Source organism: Phyllostomus hastatus, unplaced genomic scaffold (assembly GCF_019186645.2).
Source record: "Phyllostomus hastatus isolate PE091 unplaced genomic scaffold, TTU_PhHast_1.1 phas_scaffold_21, whole genome shotgun sequence".
NCBI classification, from domain to species: domain Eukaryota; kingdom Metazoa; phylum Chordata; class Mammalia; order Chiroptera; family Phyllostomidae; genus Phyllostomus; species Phyllostomus hastatus.
Genome location: NW_025334017.1, coordinates 27,731,996 through 27,753,598, shown reverse-complemented (window position 1 = coordinate 27,753,598; position 21,603 = coordinate 27,731,996).

Here is a 21,603-nt window from a genome sequence, read left to right as displayed (position 1 = left end):
GCTATGTTTTCACAGAAAGTGTTTCTCTGTTCTATTCCTACTACCTCACCCCTAGTCCTGGTCCTTTAATAATTTGTGTAACCCTAACAACAAAGAATTCTTTCACTTTAGTATACCATTTGTTTCTCAGTAAATAAGTTCTCCCCAAAATATAACATTGAACTGCTTTCTGAAAAAGATTTCTCAATGGTCCTCTGCCCTTAGTCGCTCTATAATTTCTAACAGCCAAAGCAATTTCCTTGATGCCAAATTGTATTATTCCCAGGACATATTCCAATGTATCAGAATCTCTTCCAGAATTAACTTCAGGCCCAGCTCCCTCTGTTAATAGTTGGTGCTGTCACAAGTGGGCACAGGTAACCAGGTTCTTAGTGATCACAAACAATGAATTGCACTGAGCACACAGGGAGTTTATGAGAGAGAGAGAGAGAGAGAGAGAGAGAGAGAGAGAGAGAGAGAGAGGGATTTATCAAGCAATAGTACACTCCACAAAACACAGGAACACAGGAGTGGGTCAACTCAGAGCAGAGATTGACCCTCAGTAGCCATGTGGATTCTATTCTATTCTTATAGGGCGGACATTCCCTAGCTAGTTTGGGTAGGCTTTTATTGTGCATGTACATGTAGTTATATTACTTTTAAGCTACAGCACATGTAGTCTCCCATGATTGCCCACTGTGGGAGGGGGTCCCACAATGCTAATTTATTATTATTCTAATATAATGAAACAGGGGTCATGTAGCATCTTCTGCACAGGTGCAGTCATGATTCACCATGATTTAGTGTTTTTCCAGAAAGTAGGGGCAAACAGTCTTAGAACAGGGTCACTGTTCTACATCAGTGTCCTTTTTCCTAGTCCTGAGGCACCTCCAGAGTTTTCTCATTCCTGAAGAACCAGTCTTACAAACAGGGTCTCCTTCTGTCTCGATTTCCTTTGTCTTAGTCCTGGGGCACCTCCAAAGTTTCCTCATTCCTGACTATCTCCTGTTTCAGTGCCATTTTAATTAAGAAAGTATAGAAAATCATATGGTGAAGGGAGGGATATGATAGGTAGGTGGAGAAGGAAAGAGAAATGAAGGACAGGAATTTCATATAAACTCACCCAAGTCTGCTCAAGTCCAAATCAGCCAAAGGAAATTGTATAAAGAAAGGAGTTTCTTAAATATTAGATGAAATTTCTAATAAGCTTTTAGTGCTCTTCTCATTCCTCTCTCATTCTTCCTGCTTTTCACTGCAACAGTTTCTTCTACTGGCCACTCCCTTGCTGTTGTTGTCCCTGAAGCTCTATTTTTAGCTCACTGATCTTATTTTTCCTGTTGATTCTGGTCAATCTCATCAACTCTTGACTTCAGCCACTGTCACTATGCTCAAGACTCAGATCTCCATCTCCATGCAGAGCTCAACCCTGAACTTCAGATGAATTAAAAACCTCATTTATCTTTTCCTCCTAGAACTCCTCTTGCTCCTCCTGCACTGTTGGTCCCAGTTTGTAGAACCAACATTAATGATTATACAAGCTGGAACTATGGGAGTCACTTTTGACTTCTTCCTCCCCATTATGCCTGACTCTCAACCGATTCCCAAGGCCTGCTGATTTTTACTTGCTAATTTTTCTCAGATCAGTCACCATCTTCCCATTCTTCACATGGCTCTAGTCCTTGTACTCTATTACCTGGACCTATCCTTGGGAACAGTTTGTCAACTATAGGGCAACCGTGGTTCTTCTTATCCTAAATGTCTATCCATATTGCTCCCAGAGTGGTCCCTCTAAACCATAAAGTGCTTCATTGTTCCTGCCCTTAAACATTTCAGTGGATTTCCATTGCCTATAGGATAAAGTTCAAACTATTATTATGATATACAGGCCTAAAAGATCCTTCACAATGCAGGTTCTACTCAAACACCTTTACTTTCTTATCTTCCACCATTTAATGCTCGTCCTTATGGTCTCAGTAACATAGGAATGCTTGCAGGGCAGTCCTCAAGCATGCTTCTTGCCTGTGTACTTTTAGTTATCCTGTTCCGTTTTGCTAGAATGCTTTTCTTATGCTATCTGTGTTATTCTTTAACAGTTAGCTCAGGCATCAGTCTCCTTCTTCAATAAGTCTTTATTGCTATACCTATTATCTATTGCTGTGAAACAGTATTATCACAAACTCAGTGGCTTAAAAACTTGCATTTATATTTTTATCATTGTTATTTTATTATCATGATTACTTGTGGTTTCTGTGGGTCAAGTGTCCAGGTATTGCATAGCTGAATCCTGCTTCAGTATCTCTTATGGGACTTCCACCAAGATGTCAAGCAGGGCTGAGGTCTCATCTCAATACTCACATGATGTTTGCAAGATTCAGTTCATTGAGGCCTTTTAGAAAGTGGGCCCATTTAATTTTCAGTTGTTGGCTGGAGGCCACCCTTAGTTCCTAGACTGCTGTTGGTAAGAGGCAGCCCTTAGCTCCTTACTGTATGGGTGTCTAACATAGCTTTTTTGTTGTTGTTGTTGAAGTGTGCAAACTGAGGATGCAATAGAGAGAGACTACTAGAAAGGTGGAAGCCACAATCTGATGTAATATAATCATGAATGCGATATCCCATCACTTGTGCCTTATTCTGTTAGAAACAACTCACAGACCCCACTCATACCCAAAGGGAGAGGATTACACAAAGATGAATACCAAAAGGCAAGAATAATCGGGGGTCATTTTTTAAATCTGTTCACCACACCTGCCCTTTTCACTCCTGTTTCTCCCATCTCTGGATTAGAGGCTGCCTCTCTGTGCTTTTGAATTACTTTAGCTCACCCAATTACTGAATATCTCAATCATATTATTACATATATTTTCCTTGCTGGCATACAAATGCCATAAGGGCAAAATTAGTCTATCTTTGTCATTTCTCTAATTTACTTCATGTGTAGTACACTTTTATTGACTGGCAATTCGTTCATAAGACTGTGAATTACTTATTTCTACCTCCAATGCTTAGGACATTGGCTAGTACATGGTAGAATTCAATCAAAGTTTGTCAAGTGGCTGCTGTTGAAAAATGCTGCTACCACTGAGATAATTCAGGAGGATTATATTCAGTGAAAATAGATTTCGCTGTTTATTTAACATTCATAGGCATTCCTTAAATATAACTAAGCAGAGTTACAAATACTCACACTTAGAATAACACAAAGAGCGTTAGAATGTATGGGCAGAACTGACCATCCCAGAGAGCAGGGGCCGTTCTGTGAGTACCATGTTTCCTACCTCCCTGACAGAGACACAAGATGGTCTGGATGATGGTGAGGGAAGCTATATACCTTAAATCACTGTCTTAACTTGTATGCCAAGACCCAAAAGCCATGCCTTGGGAAGCAAAACAAAAACAAAAACCAAATTCCCCAAAAAGGAAAAGCGTTTTTGGCATTCTTGCATTTCTTTCTTCCTTACCAGACAGCACAGCAGTAGCTAAAGAACTCTCATTTCTGGAGTCATTGTATTCCCTTCTCCCTGTAAATTGAGGAATGTACTTTCGTATAGAAATAGTGATATAAATTTTAACTGGCTTTCTTTGCCAGCCCACACGTAGGTCTGACTCATTAAATGGATGAAATATTATTGTCTTTTTGCAATCAAATTTCTAGAGTGCAGTATTTAGAAAATACATTTATACTATCATATTCCAGTTACCTTATAGATGAAATAGGTTTCTGTGAGTTAGCCCAGGGGCCGGAGCAATAATTGTAAACCTCCATCTGAAACATGGTTCTCCATGGCATTCATTAAATAAAATGTATAATAAAATGTTCTGAAACCATTCCCACAAGTCAACTCAGAGATGCATGTTGCAGTCATAGTCCTCAGTGACAGTGCCAAAATGGGAAGCATCTGTATAAACTGATCATTGTTATTTAATGTGGAATTCGTGTTAAAAGAGCAGTTAGCATACAGTACCCTGGGATACCAAGCAGGGGGTCTGCCTGATAGAGAACCCGAAGAATTTGGAGGCATTTATCGCAAGTCAAAAGGTGTACAGGGCTCCTAAGCCACAGGGACAGCACCTGCAAAGACACAGAGTTCTGAGTGGCACAGTGTCATTTAGGAATGACAAGAAGAAGTGCATTGGAGATAGATGATGAGAAGTTATGGGAGATGCAGGAAATGGTTGCCAGAGCCTTGATTGGAAGGTATTATGATAAGGAGTTTGAAATGTGTCTAGAGAGATATAGTGATGTGTATGCAGGAGAATAACTGGATTTGATGTGTTTTGTAGGAACTCTGGGGGCAGCAATATTCCATTGAGTAAGCTTGTGAACATGCCCAAGTGAGAGACACTGATGGTCTTATTTATGCAGTGGTGGCAGAGTTGCAAAGTAGGATGTTCATGTAGGAGACAACACTGAAGTACAAGTAACAGGATTTGATGGCCATTTGGCAAGGTGGTGGCAGAGGGCAGGATGTGGAATGGTGCTGGATGACATGGGAAGAGAGCAGTGCAAATTGCAAAGATTTGTATTTGAGGAGCTTGGGACATTATTGCCATGGAATATGAGAGAACGAACTGATTTGGAGTGATGGATAATGAATAAGTGATGTTTGAAGTGGAATTACAGTTTTAAAACTCAGGAGCCTACATCATTTCCTAAAAATCTCTTCCAAACACCAGTCTCTCTTTCTACTTGTTCTGTTTCTTGGGGCCCAAAGGAGAGATTGGTTTTCTTCTTGTTCTCTAATGTACTTTCTAGACAATAGGCTACAATCTCAATTCAGCATTCCTTTGAAATCCAAGCCAGGCAGAATGACCATCCCTGCGTTGAACCTCTCTCAACTTCATGCAGACAATTTTATTTCACTTGCTTGTTTTAATGAAAACTTGTCAAGATCTGTATCTTGTGTGATGTATGATTTTGGCACCTAGAATAAATGGATAAGTGAATAAATAAATGAAATCTCTTCTTTCTGAACTCCAGGGTTTGCCATCTTTTCCCTAGGCTTTTAACTCTGTATCAGTTAGAATTCAAATAGGGAAGTAGAAACATTAGCAAATATAGATATAGGTATCTAATACATAGATATTTAAAGGATTAATTACAGGGAATTGACCTGTAGGGGCTGGATAAATAGTACCGCCTGGTGCTGGCCTGAAGTTCACAGGGCAGGCAGGCAGGAAGAAACCACCAGCAGGCTAGAACTCCACAATGATGAGCTGGAACCTTGTAAGGATGGACTGAAATATGTGTTTGTTCTTGCTGCCTCTTTCTTGATGATGTGGGCAACCTGCAGAAGCTGGGGCACCTCCTCACAGGACCACATGCATGCATACCTGATCCAGCTAGCGCTTCACGTCAGCGAGGTCAGTCAGTAGACTGGCGAAGTGTGTGTGCTACAAAACGGCTGCCACCTCCATTCCGTCCTCCAAAATCTCCTCTTGCCCTTATCCAGTCTGGCCATTGTGTTCTACAATTTCATTATTCTCTGAAAATAACAGAAGAGGCCCCTTGCCCTTCAATCACACTTACTTGGTCAAATCTAATCCTGGTTAAGGCTCAGAAAGCTTAGCTCTCCTGGAGGAAGCAACATCACTGTGTCAACAGATGCTCCCGAATATGTTTGCTCCCCAGTCTCCACCGGCTCTTCACTGCTCACTTCCCAATCTTTTCTTGTGCCCCAGTGATGACGTGCTACTGTGCTGTTTTTCCGTCTCATACTTCTCAAGCTCTCAAATTCACCTTCAACCTTCTCTCAGACCATAAGCTCACCTTTTCTATCTCAGAGAATTTAGGAAATAAAATCATGTGAAATCTCTGAATTTCTTTTTCCCACTTCTGTGGCCTCATAGGAAAAGTATCCTGGGTCCTTTCCTTGGTGGTTACTTTCCTAGAACTGGTCACATCAATGACTTTTGAATCTTTCATGTCTCCCTCTTCTCTAAACTTACAAGCATGTTCACATCATCTGTTTCCTTAAAAACGTGTCTTGAGTCCTACTCCTACCCTATCCTTCAAACCAGCTTCCACCACAATTACTCTGTGAAAAGTCCTAGGAACCTCTCTCGAACTAGCAAATCTAGCAGCTCCTCCTCTGCTGTCATCTTCCCTGGCCTTTCTGCTGCATGTGGCCAAGTTTACTTCTTGATACTACAATTTTTAATCACTCCCTAATCTTTGCTAGCTCCTCCTTCTTTACCCAGCCCCTAAATGTAGGCTTCTCTCAAGATTTTTACCTTGGCCGACTTACTCTAAGCTATTCCTTCTGTGATTGTTTTAAGAATTCAAATTGCTCCCTATGAGAAACTAGAATAGCTTTGTACAACAGAGATATAATGTAAGCCACAAGTTCAATTTTAATTTTCCTAGTAGCCACCTTACAAAAAAAAGAAATAGGTTAATTTTAATATGCTTTAACTCACTATATCTATAATCTTTTTATTTTAACATGTAATTAATCAAAATTATTAACAACATTTTAATAAATTTATTGGAATAACATTGGTTAATAACATAATTTTCAGGTGTAAAATTATAATTTGACATTTTCTTACTTTATTAGACTCCCCACCTGAAGTCTAATTTCCTTCCATTACCATGTATTTGGCCCCCTTTACCCACTTTGCCCTCTCCACACCCTCTTTCCACTTGATAACATATTTTATGTCCTTTTTTTCATCTTGTCTTCAACATCTAGTGTGTACTTTACAGTTAGAGCACAAATCATTGGACTAGTCCCATTTCAAACACTCAGTCATCTCATGAGGCTAGTGACCTGTTTCAGATGTCCCAACTCTGGAATCTATGAACCAGTCCTGGATTTTGAGTTCCAGGACTGGAATTCCAACTCCTACATCGGACATCCTACTTGTACAATATCTCACTCACAGTAGGGGCATTTATCTGTAAAAACACAGAGCACCAATTTTGCTTTGTTGCCCGCAAAATCTTTATGGTGCTCTACAGCCCAATGAAAGGTAGCATGATGAGTATAAGTCTTGGTGTCATAAAATTAGATTTCAATTCTAGCTTCACTGCTGACTTGCATGTGATTGGGGACAATTACTTAGGCTTTATGAGATTCTGTTTCCTTGTTTGAAGCAGGGGGCAGCAATTTTTACCTTTTGGGTTTATCATAGTAAGATATTATTCCTCCACAGTGCATTACCCATAGTAATTGCACAACAAATGATAACTAGGCCGTTCACACGACATTCGTGGTCCTCCATGCTCTGATTCTAATATACCTTTCTGGTTTTATAGTCTACTCTCAGATGTAGCCATATACCTCTAGTCTCGTGCATCTAAACTTTTATTTCTTCATTCTTCAAGAAAAAATTCTGCTGTAAGCTAGGCCCCATGACTAAAACTTTCTTTAAGGATTTCATTTATTACTTGATTTGTTCATTCAAGATAAATTGATTAAGCTTAGACTTTAGGCTCACTACTTTTTAGATGCTTGAGATAAGTTACTGAATAAAACAGATAAAATATTTGCTCTTGAGGTTTTGTTTTTTATTTGAGAAAATAAAAGTAAAGAGCTAAATATAGTCAAGTAGAAAATTACATAACATGGTAGAAGTGTGTCACTGCCATGGGGAGAAAACCAGAACAGGATAAGTGAGATCAGGAGTGGGGGGGGGTCTGTTCCCCACTGTCAGTCCCTGGATGCCACAGTTTCTCTTGGGCCTCCTCACATAGTGTGGAACTAGTACATTGAACATAAGCACTAAATAAAGAGCAACTGAATTCAATGGGAATGGGGGGAGAAATGATATCTAATTTCACTCTAAACAATTCAGATGAGCTTTATGAGCACCTTTTATTTTAAGTGGGAGCCCCCATGATATTCTCTAACAGAATTTTTGAAACTGGCATTCTAATGGATACCGCTGCTTCCCCAAAGTTTTAGTTCTTCAGATGGAGTGCAGTGAACTAAGTATAGGAATGGGGTGTATGGATCTTGTGCTGATTTGAATTGAGCACTCATGTAACTATGAATAGTTGTAGCTCCATGTTATATTATATTAAGTATTATGCAAAAATGGGGGCTTGTGCTCCAAAATTTGTGGAGTTTTTGGGGTAAGCAAAGTCAAGCATCCTTAAATATGTGAATGTATCTTAGACTCTTCAAGAAGACTAGTGCACAGAATATGCAGCATTTTTCAACTTTAGTTAACCACAAAACTCCTGACAAATGGAAGGTGAATGTATATTTAGAAATGATGGTTGAGAAAACAAATGCTAATGCAGTTAGAAGGTCTTAGACTGTACAATATAATTTCATTGTGTATTCATCATCTTTCCCCACATATGTTATCTTGGACTCATCTTCCAAGGAAGCTGGAGAAACTAAGGGGGAATCCTGCACAAAAGGGAGTAATAGCTGTGTTCTTCTTTTGGATGAAGATCTTTTGAAATCTTTAGTAACATAATGTACCATACGAGAGAAAATTAAAAATGAAAACTTTTAGTAAATATGCACTTAACCTTTTATAGCAAAATAAAGAACTTTGTCATCCCTGAAATGACTAATTTAGAGTTTTCAACTTAAGGAATCATTTGGTTACCTTTCTGGAGATATTATGAGAGAGATAACTGAAGTTACATTGATGAATTTTTGAGATGCTTTGTATGGGGATCACAATCAATACCTATAAAGTAAGGTTTTTAAAAACATTTTATGGGTTTGGAAATTTTATTATAAAAAATAAGTAATAGTGCAAAGTCTGTGAAACTCAACAAAATAAGTTGTGCTTTTTCATGAATACGTGACCACTCACTTGTCTGTTTAAATTGTATGCATCTTAGTGTAAAATCTATACCAACGGATAAAACTAAAGTTTATTTCTGTTCTTCATATAAACAAAAAAAAATCAACCAATAACATGCCATTCTCAAAGTAGAACTCAGTATTCCTTATACTAATTGTAGCCTTCCTTCAGCAAACAATTTTTAAACACAGCATCTAAATTCAGGATAATTGGACATTAACAAAAAAAAAGAAGAAAAAGGAGAACCTTATTCAGAAATGCTCCATGAGCAAAAAGGAGTGATATTTTTTTCAGAGCTCTGAGTAAATGTTTTATGAATTTTGGAAGAGAAAAGTCCTAATTTCATTAGAGAACAGTTTTGTTCTCACTTCTCCTTCTGAGTTTAATAAACAGAAAAAGTTTCCAATGCAAGGGCATGAAGCATCTACATACTCACCAGAACATAGTTATTTTACCATAAATGTTTTAAGGAGGCAATAACAGTAGTAATATTAAAAGAAATTCATTATTAAGGTGAAAACTTCTGTGGGTTGTGTTGCAGGATAATCACATTGTAGTTCTTCTGAAGTAGCGTGAGCATCATAATTTGCATTTTCTATTTCCTTTGACCTGATAGTCTGATTGTTTCCAAATGAAGCAACTGGCCTTGACATGTATAGACAGAGGACATGGTTACCCTGGCAACAGGCACCATGGACCACATGTGACCCCTCTCCAGAGAAAGCCTATGCCTCCTTTTTAAGACATAAAACAAACAAAAATCTGTTCCCTACTTAAAACAAAATAAAATCCTTGCTTTTTTACACTAACAGAAAAAATATTCCTAACTGATTATAGCTTCTTTATTTGGCAAATTGTTCACTGTGGATTTTGAAGTGGATAATTGCAAGCTGACATTTTCTGTGTGTGTTAATTTTATCACTAAGACTAACCCAGCTGATTAGGTAACTAACTATATGGTACTAGATCTCTTCCTGGCATTCACAGTCTGGAGATCCAGCAGAGGGAGCCCATACATTATTGTTGTTTTTTAAAATGTCAGTATAAAATGATGATATAATTTTATTTTAATTGTTCTACTAAAAGAACTCTTGGGTTTTTTTTTATTTTAGAGATATCTACCCAGCAAAGTATAAACACTTTGTCATTTTGTTATTGTTGATGTTTGAATCTAATGAAGTACCAGTATTTCTTAATTTATGACATGCTTATATAAGTAAACAGTTTTTATATCTACTTGTGCAACCAATTCAAGAATCCCCAATGGAGCTGACCTGACGTTTACTTCAGATTTCCCAGAGATTTTTAGCCGTAACCACTTCACATACACATCCCCAACATGTTTAGGTCACACCCGTGAAAAAATGTCATGGAACAGTTTTTTAAATGAGGACAAAAACCATGAGCAACCCCTAGCTGGTTCCATAAAAAGAATACAAGTGGTTTACAGGACATTCTTTTCATGTCAAGAAAGACATCTTTGAAAATGACCTGCCTTCCCTGGGAAGCTGTGGGAGTCCGGGGCCTGCCCTACTCCCGGAAGACACACAGAGATTCTGGGTGTTGTTTGTCAGCCAAGGAACAATCACCTACTTAATCATTCCTTCAGAAATATTCAGCAATTTCCAGCTCTGTTTCAGATTTGAAGCACAAAAGTATAATAAAAATGCCTACCATTTATTGAGTTCTTATGATGTGATACAGAGACTACTACATTCTCTCTTCTAAGTGTTATAATAAGTCAATTTACAGATGAAAAACTGCATCTCAAAGAACTTAAATAAATTACCTATGATCCCAAAGGTAATAAGAGACAGAGCTGGAATTTGAATGCAAATCTGTAAGATCCTAAAGTATACACTGGTAACCACTATGAAATACTTCCTTCTTACACTCAGGAGATTCATAGTCTTAGTCTATTGATTTCACTCTTGCTTTTACTAAAACAAGAATTTCTTGCTCTTAGTACAAAAACTTCTAGAAGGGAAAGGAAAAAGTGAATAATATTTGAGTTTTTACCATGAACTAGTAACCATGCTAGATGCCTCAAGTACCTTGTATGGCAGTCCTAGAAGGTGCATATTATTTATACTTCACAGGTGAAGAAATTGAGGCACATACCTTGGGTATAGTTTACCCAAGACAATACCATGAAACCAGGATTTGAATCCAGATCTTCCTGTTTTAAAATCTTTAGTCATCCTGCTTCTACCTACACAATTATTTATTCGAAATAGTTCTTCAAAAATGAAAAACAGTGCATTAGCTCAAAGTAAAAAGTATTTTTAAAGAAATTTTCTAATCTTCAACTCAAATATTCATTCAGAGTTAAGCTTCTTGATGTGTATGTGTATATATATGTATATTAATTTTTAAGTAAATTATAGTTTTCTATTTTTCAGAAAATGTAAACATTAATTGAAACAAAGAATTAGAAACAAAGGCCTGAGTACTCATTTAGTCTGATTCTCTTATTTTATTCATGAGAAAACAGAGACCCAGAGAAATCATGGTGTGGTCCGTTTCCCATCATTAGTCAGTGACAACACAGAATTACCACCCGAACCCAGGAAAACAGCACTTTCCTACCCTGTTTCAAGAAGAATTTAAGATGAACTGTGTTAGAACAGATTTAATCCTCTAGTTGTAACCTGGGTCGTAACTGGACATTGAGTTCAGCAAGTTAAAGTCATTTTCACAAGATTAATGCTGAACTGTACTCATGGGGTAGAAATTACAATTAAGGTAGGTTTTATCCAAAGTTGAAAAATAAAATTGATTTATAAGTCAAAATTTAATAAAATTAGTTTCAAAATTTTTTTGAGATCAAACTCATGAACCAAAGACAATAAAAGTTTCAGAGATTTAATTTGGGTAAAACAGCAAGTTGAACCATATAATGACTATTAAAATATCCAACTCAAAAGACAATGTGAATGTCTTTCATTTACTAAACCATGAATTTTAGCTATATGTGTATATTGTGCATTTTAATTAGTTCAACAATTTTATATACACAATTTTCTGTGACTTCTGTCATTTGTAGGTGGACTGTGTCTGCAGGTACATTTGGAAACACAGGCAGGCATGCACACACAGTTTTGAAAGCAGTCTCCGACCCTTAGAATCACAGTGGCCAAGTTGGTAAGTGAGGACAGGCCAGCAGCTAAATCCTGATGCAATCCTGACCCCCATTGCTTTTTCAGAACTCTAGTCTCGGCTGGGTGAAGGCATATCGGTGGGCAGACAAGTTAGCTGGTAGAGGTTCTGCTTTCATAAAGGTCCTCTAATCCTCTCAATCTCTTCAGAGGTCCGTGATACGATCTCAAGCAGTGCTAGGACTCATGTAAGAAAGTCTGACTGAGCCTTAATTGTTGCTTGAGTCTATACCTCATAAACTTTCAGAATTAGCCCGTGGCAGAGAAAAATTAACCAACCGCCAAGTAGTCATTGTATACTAGAAGCCATTCAAGAGAAGGCACAGATATGGCATGTGGTGTTACAGTAGCTTACAAGCCATTAGAAGAAACACAACCAACGAAAAAATACCCAAGAACACAAAAATGTTAAAAAAGCAATGAAAACCCTTAAAAACAATGTTTTCACCTTGTTTTCCCCCTGCTCTTAATGCTTTTTATATCCCGTAGTTTAGTTCCTGATTGTTGGTTGAATGAGAAAAGCCTGGAAGCCAGTATTTACTGAGTGGTTTCTCTGTGTCGAACAGTATGATGAGCACGTCTAACTACCTTATCACGTTTAAACCACCTAGTAATTCTCTGAGGTACTGCTGTAGAAACCGAGACTTCTGTTACATGCCCAAGGTCACTCAGTGAGTGAGGGAGGCAGGGTGTGAAACAAGGATGCGATCCTGTGTTTGCAGGATGGTGCTTTTCATCATGAGAATCCACTGCCCTAAAGCAGCTTCAAGTTGGAGCATTTCCATCAGGAGCTAAATTGCTGGTATACTGTCTTGTTCTATTCACAGAAACATTATTTTTTTAAATGGCAATGATTGTAGCATGGCCATATTGTTGCTACAAGTTTCACTGGCTTATGTAAGGTATTTTATTTGTTTTGCTATAAATGCCTTCTTGAGGAACGGAGGGACCCTGGACTTAAATGTAAGTTCGGGTCACTGGTTGACCCATTTCTAAAATTCCTGTGACAGTGTTGTTCCTCACGGGGAAATGATACATTTAAGGCGTAGGAACTGGTACACAGCATTTCAGTTCTTGCCATGAAGCCCAGAGCTTCTGTGCATAAATGGACTCTGGATCATGTCATGTTATAGCAGCCTATCACCTTGGCACCTGATTGTCACCTTACTGACACTCAAATTCCAGAACAGCTAGGAAAATGACTCTTTTCCATTGGAAAGTACTTTAAACAAAACTTAAACCCAAAGTGGGATTTGAAGTTCACCTCTGAGCTCATGGAAATGTGACTGAGGTCTAAGACCAGGTCAAACTGGTCAAACAGCTTGAAATTCAGTCTGATATTTTTTTTTCTTGTTAATTAAAAAGGGGATCATTTTCTCTTGCCAGTGAGTGGCCTTTGGGTTGGGAATATTGTATAACTCAAGAAACCATCCTAATAAATTAGTCAGGAAATACATTGTTCAAACAATCTCAGTTTTGGGCCTTTAGGGAGACTATTTGGTTAAGTGAGCCAGGGGGTGGGGTCGGGCAGGAAATTTACATGATGAACATTGGGGAATTGCATTCTTCATACGTTCAGGATCCACCGTAATTTACTGCACTGATCAAATTCCCCTAAAGCAACTTCTAGTATATTGAATCCATAGAAAACATTTATCATTATTTTAGAATAACTTAGTTATTAAGTAATTTGCTAGACATTTGGATAATCAGTATTTCTCCCTGACTGTCCCTCCATGATGCTATATAACATGTTAGTTAGTTAGTTAGTTAGTTCTTAAGTTCCTTTTTCTCATAGGATATAGTTGAGACAAAAAGGTGCCTAACTGGCCACTCCTCTGCAGGTGACCTTTTTTATTTGATATAAATAAGGGTAAGTGTCTTACTTAATACAGTACATCCCTCTGAAAATAGCCTGAATTAAATGTGATTCTCAAGAGACAGTCTGGAGATGGAATCTAGAAACAACTAGATTGAGCTACCGCTTTAATCACAGAATCTCCTGGTTGAAAGGTACCTCAAGGGTCACACAGTACAACCACATTAACTACAGTTTAACATTAACTATAATCAGTTAATATTCATCGAACACTTGCCAACATCATATGCTCCAAAGTTGTGCGATTAAAAAATAAACATTTTAATTTGATTCCCCAAACCTTTGTCACTTTAAAATCCCCTGAAGTAGTTTCTGCTCAATGCTTTTTAAGATACAGCATGACAGTGGTCAGGCAATGAACACGACTGTGGAAAGTTTGATGGTAGAGTGGTATTGTGTGACCACTGGTGGGCTGTTTTGCCTGGTAACTAAGCACAGGGGCTTGTCAGGAGACAGGCTGTCTGGATTCAGATGTTGCTCCACTGTTCGCTAGCTCTGTGATCTCGGCTGATCTCCCAGTGTCTCTAGGTCACAGTGCCCTCAGATATCAAAAGGGATAGCAATGCACTGATCTCACAAGCTCGTTACAATGATCAAATGAGATAATACACATATACAACTTAGCAGGGCACCTTCCACATTGTATATACGCAATACATGCAGCTATTATTTATAACATTATTATTATCCCACCTTGGATTTTGTAAAAGTATTGGACTCAATAGGTGTTCAGCACATATTTATCAAATAAGTGAATGGATAAATGAATATATGAAGGGGATATCTTCTTTCATATGCATTACATCAATTAATATCAATGAATATTCAGTTCAAACATTTATTATATATCACACGTCCAACCTGTGTTCATAAATAAGTTAATAACTATGTCAGGCTCAGTTAAGAGATGTGCTCGCTCTTGAAAATCTAGATCTGGAATACAAGGGAACTGAGGTTTAGGAGGAAATGTGGCATGAGGTAATTTTACCCAGAAGAAAAGCTAAACATAGAAGGCTTGGCTCAGACCTGCTTCGTGGCCTAAACAGGTTCGGTGGGTTTGAGGCAAATAAAATGAAGAACAGCTGTTGTTTAAATGAGGCTGAGCAAAGACACGGATTCAGTGTCCTTACACTGATTTCAGGTAGTATTTATGTTTCAGGATCCAACGTGGTATTGCCAATTTCTACAGTAGAAAGTTGCGTAGCGAATATTTTCAGCAGTTTCTTTCCTCATTCTTGGTAAAGAAAAAAAAGCATCCGAATACCTGATGTAAAGTGAGTGGAACATGCAAATGTAAGTGAGAAGGAAATTTTCATTATAAATCACTAACAACATTAATAAACGAATGGCATTAAAGAAATAAGATACATGCTATAAACTGCTTTTTTAGAAAGAGAAAATTAAGTATATTTTTGCAATATTAAGGGATTACAGTATTTTATACATTCTTTAAAACTTCACTATATTCTCATCTATTCATCGTGGGCTGGTTTATTTCAGTTCAACAGCCATTTGTTGTACTAATGATTTGGTCCCTGAGGAGATTGCATAAATGGGAGGAATAAAGCTAGTTTTATTAAAAGATGGTAAGTGTCATGATGAGTAGAAAGACTTTATGAGGGAAACGAAAAGTAGGTCAGAAAGGTCAATAAAGTTTTCTAGAGGAGATGAAACTTATAACATGTTTTTAAAGGCAAACAGGAATGAATCAGAAGGTGGCAGGGGGTTTGGAATGGGGCATTCCAGGTAAAGGAAGCACCATGCCCCACACGTGGGCGAGAACATGCTGCTTGTGAAGAACTGCAAGTCATGCAGGCTTCCCGAGGTGTTAACTGTGAGGTGGAAAGGGAATGAAGTAAGACAGTGGCACCGGACTGGGTCAAGCTATTTACTTCACTCCCTTAGCATGATCAAATCACAATATGCTAGCATTTTCAAGGCGTGTGCCCCCACTTGTTAATGCCTGTTAGTGGAAGAGAAGAGAGTATGAGTCAAATGCATGTGGGAAATGCTGGCTTAGACAATGTTATGTATTTCTGCAAGTTGTTTCCAGAGCTTTTATTATGTTAATGGCCTTTGTGATAGCAAGAGGAAGATATCGTGGGCAGATTTTCTATACTTATTTGAACACAGATCATCCTGTAGTATTTTTGTTTCATCTTGCAAGATTTGCAGCATTTTCCATATGTATTTGAACACAAGCCATCTTGCAGGATGTGTGTTTCGTGGGACACACTTGTGGAAGTCACTGCTATAGACAACAGGGAGTTTATAAATAATTTTAAATGCAGGAGTGTGGTTTATTCTAGTAGCAAAGTAAAGGAGGAATCTGAAAGGGGAAAAGTTAGGTGGAGGCAGAATTATTATGATCTCATGGTAATAGTCCTGGAATGGCCTAAAGAGAAATGGGCAGCCTGACCTTCGTCAGGAGACAACAATGGTGAACAGAAGGTGATTGATTGAGAAGCACTTGGGAATCTATGGGAAACACAGATCTGATGGTTTCATTCTTCTGTTTAATTAGGAGGTTAACATCAGCAGGAGCAGACAACAGATTGCACATGGAGGGTGAGGAGAGGATGAGTGAACCCATCCATGATGACTCGGGTTCCTATCTTGAGGAAGTGGGTGACAAGTGTTGCTTTTTATTGAGATCTGAAACACTGGAGGGACAATTTGGAACTAAGAGAACTGTGAATGGGGCTTTTGACATACAAATTTAACAGGTCAAGGGAGCATACAAGTTGAATATTTAAATGATATGGATGTGAGAGACATAAGTATACAGTTCAATCCCTGTGAGTAGGTAACTCATCCACGGAGGAACAGGGACCAATTTACCAAAAAAGCAATTTACAAAAAGCCATCATTTTTAGGGAACTGATTTCAGTGAATTAGTCACTTAGGAAATGACCTTTTGGTTAATTGTGCATTGGCAACTTGTCTAGGGCCACCAAGAAACAACATGCAAGAAGTTTAGGACAAAGATGAACCTGAATTAAGAGACAGCAGAGTAAAAGAGAAGCTTGTAAAAGAGAAATGAAGGCTGGAGAATGCAGCCATATTTTTACCAGTATGACAATTTATATTGCCAAACAAATATTTATTTTTGTAACAATGACTACCTTGACAGAAGAATTAATACCAAACCAAGTTGCAGGGTAGCTGGGAAGATGTGTTCTGTAATGTGCTTAAATGGTCTAAGGTCAGGATTAACTGAACTTCTTTATTTCTATCAACAGCCCACTGTTACCCATGTCACCCACTGCTATTATGTATTTTTAACATAGCTCAAACTAAACCTAGACTTTACTGCTTATAATAGTCATGGCTGTACATAGCTGGACATATTACACACATAGAACTAATAGCAGTCAACATGTTTAAAGGTAGAAGTAATATGACTATTTTGTTTTTGAGATATCTTGCTTAAATAAGAAATGACTGTGATTCTTGGATTCTAATTTTGGACTCTTTAATAAACTCATGGGTGTCTTGATCGGTTATCTTCAGAATTCTCTCTCTCTTTAATGTAACTACTGCTGGGCCAAGACCAGTGCCCAGGACCTCCGATCACCACCAAAGAGTATGTTGCCTCATGTGTAGGTGAGGTACTGTGTGGCTAGTAGAACAATCCTCAGGGTTTGTGTTTTTAATTATTTTTATTTTGATTTTTTAATGTTATTTCATTGTGGTAAGAACACTGAACATGAGACTTACCTTTGTAACAAACTTTTAAGTATACAATACAGTTTTGTTAAGTACGGGTACATGGTTGAACAACAAATCACTAGAACATATTCATGTTGCATAATTGAGACTTTATACCTATTGATTAGAAACCACTTTCCTCTCTCCCCAGCCCTTGCCAACCACCATTCTAGTCTCTGATTTTACAAGTCAGACTATTTTAGGTACCTCATTTAAGTGGAATCATGCCGTGATGGTTCTTCCACGTTGTGACATGCAAACAAATATATTGGTTTCAGTGAAAAGCAGGGAGATGAGTATATACTGAGTACCATTGCAAGGGGCTAGAAAGCAGGAGAAACAAAAGAGATTAGAGGGCAAATGGGAAGAAATCCTGGTAGGACAAACTAGACATCAATAGTAGTCACTCTTCTTTTGAACTCCCTAAAGTTTGAGTTTCAATTATTCCCATCAACAATGAGGATCCTTTCCTGGAATAAAGATCCTGAATTGCGAGCTCCTACAAAGATAAGACAAATACCTGGACACTATGTTTGGATGACCATAACATCTATGAATTAAAGAAATATAGTAATTATGTTTTATTCATCTAAATCTAGACAGCCAGATCTAGGTGTTTTACACATTCATTTAGATAGGGTGGGAATATTTCCCCTGCATTTTCTATGCTGTGCTGTTCTGGCACTGGCATCTTAGGTCTTGCTGTGCCCATACCCATAATGCTGGTTTCCTCTCAGCCAGGTTGTTGGTACTGTCTGCTGCCATATTGCAAGCTCCTTGAAGAGGCACTCCTGTTGGTGTACTTCTCTTGTCCTCTCCTCAGTGCACGAGCCCTAGGCTGGCCTTGGCTAATAGGCTTAACAGATATTTGTTTATTGACACAGTTTTTCACTTTTCATCCAGATATTTTGGCATCACAGAGGCACAGCTTTAGTTTCCAGTGAAATGTCAAATTGGTCTAAACAGGCTGGCTTAGAGATTTGTTTGGTTTTGTATTTATATGCAGGGCAATATGCTCTAAATAAATCCAAAGGGATTCCATAATAATTTTTGGCAGCAGTTTCCCCTTCATGCTTCTATTTTTTTCTTGCTTGGTTTTCCCCGTTGTCCTTGCGTTACTGGGAGATTTCCTAGTACAATGAGTGTGGCTCTGCCCAGTAACCTTTCGCCCTTGCCCTGAGCAGATGAGCAAACTGAACCAGAAAGGAAAGCAGGGTCATGACAGAGGTTACTGGAGGGTGCTTTTTGGGACTGGGGAGAATGGAAGTGTGTGGGGGTTATGTTCTCTCCTCCATTTATGCCTCACCCTTTTCAGATCTTACTAACCCTGTTGTAGGAAGGCACATGGTAGTAAGATGGAAAACTGGATTTTTGCTCAGGGAGTTATCAGGGGCAGTACCAGGAAGAAGGAAAACAAAGAGAGAGAAAAGGGAAGAGGGACAGAAGAAAAAGTAAATCTCAGGGCATCAGAAGTGAACCAGACCAAGAAAATGTCTCATCAGGCTCTTGTACGAAACAGCATCTCCAAGTAGTGTTTCTCAAACCCAGTGAACTTTCAGATGGCATTAGGGAGGAATTCCACTTGGAGTTCAGAGGAATTCATAGTATTCTTAGAAAGGGTTTTTCAACATCACTAGCCTGCAAAGAAACAACACCAACAATTCTATTTGCTCCTTACTGTTCACATTTTCCCTCGTATTTATTAGTGCAGTCTTACTCTATAAAAACAGATGAAGACTGCACTCATTGGGCCTCTGAATACCAAGTGTTTTGCTTGCACTATCTAATTTCAACCTATGATCCCGTCGAGAGAGACATGGTTACTTTCCTGTCAACCAAGGAAAAAACCCAAGTTGGAAGCCGCTGAATGCCTTCCACAAGGCACATAGCAGCCAAGTGTCAGACTAGGGATTTCAACCCAGGTCTCCAGGACCACAGACAGAGTCCATTTATGTCCTCTAGCAGGCATCGAATCATTCAGGTGAGAAATAGTACTGATGGCTGAAAATAGAGCCACCATCCTCCCCATCACAGACCACTCCACCCCACCTTCACACGCACACCCCCGATATAGAGGGCCACAAATAGAATGACAGGTCATGCTGTCTTTCTCCTTTGCCGGGCACCATACCGATCGTCTGCCTCCTTTCTTTTTACTGCCCTGATTCCTCTCAGGCCCTGATCAAGTATGCTGGCTTTTATGGCCACGATTATTTATAGTCATGCTTTACTTGGTTTGCCATGTAGGAATTTATCTTGAAGATCTCCAACTCCCTTGCATGTGTCAAACAACCCTACCATGGGACTGGAAGCTATTTTTTAATGGAAGTCAGGTAAGAATGTGAAGAAAGGGAAGAGAAAAAAATTAAAAGTGAAAAATAAAATTTGGTTTTGGAGCTTGGATACTGAATTCCTGATTTGGAGCTCATCTTTCAGGATACAGATTATGAACACGTGGTGAAAATATTATGGGAAGGTGTCAACCAGCTTCTAGTTGAAAGTCGTCATAACCTCAGGCAAATAGTTTGAGTTACGGTTTTCTTATTTGCAAAATAAAAAGGGTTTTTAAAAAATTATTCAGCATCCGAATTTTATGACCTTTTAAAATTCCCTTGTTTAAAATAATATTGAAATATTAAGAATATTTTATTTTTTTATATAATGACTATCTGAATCTTAGACTAATTGTGTAAGAAGCCCTAACCTGTATTCTTGTATTCCTAATTCACTTGCAATCATGTAAATTTAATTATCCTCACTGCGCCATGGATATTTGTGAAAAATGGACCCATTTAGGGTCATAAGCATGAAATGTGGAGGTTCAAGGTGGTAATATTGGCTTTCTTGTGGAGGAGATGTCAGTAACATTATGCAGCCCACCTTTGCAAAACCAGCCTTCCTTAGGACCTTTTACCTAGAAACACTGACAGAGCAACCTGTCAGGAGGCCGGCAGCCAGGAGCAGCCGGCATATACAGTAAGTGTGAGGAGCCAAAGAGCATGCATGCCTCTTTCAGTGAGTGAATGCAGCGGCCTCAGCCAAAACCATCAGCACAGCTGTCATGCTGAGGTCACAGCACAAGGTTACAGAACATGGCATACAAGAAGTACAAGAACAGATAGGTGTGGCACTTCAGCAATGGCTCAAGATCAGAAAGAAAAAAGAAATCTTTTCAGCTGAGTGGAAGACAGAGGCATACGGAAGTGTTTATAACAATTTGCAGTGTAATCTAGAAATGTTCTATGGAAGACATTGAAACTTTGTAGTGAAACCACAGTAATTCTTTGGTCTCGGTTCCTAGTGTAGACTTTGCATATGCATGAGAAACAGACTCCATTTCTACCAGGTTCGAACTCTAGATGAGCAAAACGTAATTCAGCAGGTGGCTGTGCTTTTCTGAATTCTGAAGTGTCAGTGAACATGGCACCCTTACATACAACATATTCTGTTGGTATTAGACATGCATGCTTTCTGTTCCCATGGCCTGTCCAGTCTGGTCAGGGGCAAGTCTAGGCTCTTTCTCTTTTTAAATACAGAATTCACCCAAATAATGTACATATTTCTTTAAATTCTGTTTAAAAGTGTGTTTATCTTACGATTTGTATCACCATTCCCTTTAAAGATTGGCTCAAATAATTTTGATGTTAAAAACCCGGGCAGGTTATGTAATAATGTATATGCTGGGATTTGAGGGGCATTGCCACTTTGCTTTCAGTTGGTCCCATATGACAGTCATACTTAAAATTAATTACCTTTAAAAATATTTTTAGAGGGAATTTTGGTAAATTTGGGGTCGTTGTCTTTTGGGAGATCTGATACTCATCAACAAAGGCTGGGGATTACTGTTCTATAGTTATAATTTTTCTGAGCAGTGAAATCAGGAAAGGTTTTTAGTGTTTGTAACTGCCGCACAATTATTCTTTTTAAATGAAGCACTGGCCATAAGTGAGAGCTGTGTCTGTAGAGAAAATCCCATAGGCTGGTGGTACTTGCGGGGAGGAGAACAGGGAGGCATGGGTCCAACTTCAGGGAAATCAACTGCCTACAGGTGGGAGCACAGGGAGGAAGTGGGGCTGGGGAGGGTGATAAGAAGGTGCCAACCCTCCT